The sequence below is a fragment of the Scleropages formosus genome, chromosome 6, assembly GCF_900964775.1.
Source record: "Scleropages formosus chromosome 6, fSclFor1.1, whole genome shotgun sequence".
Taxonomy (NCBI): domain Eukaryota; kingdom Metazoa; phylum Chordata; class Actinopteri; order Osteoglossiformes; family Osteoglossidae; genus Scleropages; species Scleropages formosus.
Window position 1 is genome coordinate 28,276,200 of NC_041811.1, and position 1,498 is coordinate 28,277,697.

Here is a 1,498-nt window from a genome sequence, read left to right on the forward strand (position 1 = left end):
CAGCCAGATGAGATACCGCAGTAAAAGTGCCCTGCCAACATCAAGATGACCTTCACTCAGGGGGAAATACTAAGCTGCCCTGAACCTCAAAGTATGAAACAAATACATGTCTGAGGAATAAACTTAGGGGCTAATAACTACTGCTAGAACTCCACATGAATGACTCCATGTAAATGTGTGGATGTGTCCCAGGAATTTGCCTAACACTCTGATGCTTTCAGAATCACCCGTCCACCGATGAAGAATGGAGACAATACAAGTCACCCAGCTTGTCTTCAAAGTCCCCAAATGGCTGAAGAACACATTCAGCATCCAAAGTTAGTGAGGTACTGAGCAGTGACAGCCAGGAAAGAGCAGCAGGAAATTCACACACACACACACACACAGAGAGAGAGAGAATCAAAGACACATACAAACCAATGTAAATTCAATTGTTGCATTATAAGAATGTTGCGGGGCAACTGTTCACTAGTGGCATGGCATTGCATATCTGTAAACAACATGAGGCCCTGTTTGTAAACACTAATGAAAAGCTATAAATGTCAAATATTTTCGTATCTTCTAACAGGGTTTTATAATAAACCTTGGCACTGTTGCGATAAAACTCCATTTCACTAGGCATTACAGCTCACTCGCACTTGTTTGTTGACACTAAAGGTATTGCGTGTCTGGGATGAGCCTTAAGGTGCTCTGCATCCTCCAGTTACAGACCTCAGATGATATACCAAGTATTGCTAAAGTCTAATCAGGACACATCCTCTTCAGGAGGAGGCAAGAGGATTTACCAGTGATTTATCTAGGCTGGAACCACCACTGTTGGACTGCCTGTCCAAGGGTTTAATGGAGAGACACCAACACTAGTAAACTGTTGGACTGACAGTGACATAGGAGGAGAAACTACCTATTAATCTTGTTACTGTGCAAATAAAACTGGTGGGTTGTTGTTATTCTTATTACAAATGGAATCTGTTATTGTTACTTCTAGTAACGGACACTGTTACAGATGACTGACTACATTAACTATATTGATTCTGACTAAAGCACACTGACCGGCTGAGTGTTGCTATTGATATGGACATCTGGTCTGTCATGTCGCTCCACTCCATCCAGGCTTTTAAAACGCACAAACTACTTTACAGTATGTCATGAGAAATTCAAGCTGAACACAGCACTTCCAGGAGAATCCCTACTTTTGTCTTACAATTCTTTTGGAAATGTTGCATAACATACACAGATACACACATACACAGAAGCCACTTATCCCGAGCAGGGTCACAGTCAGCCAGAGCCTAACCCTGCAACACAGGGCATAAGGCTGGAGGGGGAGGGGACACACCCTAGACAGGACACCATTCCATCACAAGGCACCCCAAGGAGGACTCGGACCCCAGACCCACCAGAGAGCAGGACCCATTGCTTATAGCAGACTGCGTGGCCTAATGGATAAGGCGTCTGACTTCGGATCAGAAGATTGAGGGTTCAAGTCCCTTCGTAGTCA

General features: G+C 44.0%; 1 non-coding gene across 1 annotated transcript; it reads left to right on the plus strand.

Annotated features, from left to right (window-relative positions):
• Positions 1 to 1,425: 1,425 nt before the first annotated feature.
• On the plus strand, positions 1,426 to 1,498 carry trnar-ucg (transfer RNA arginine (anticodon UCG)). Its single transcript has one exon. It is a non-coding gene; the product is annotated as a tRNA-Arg (tRNA).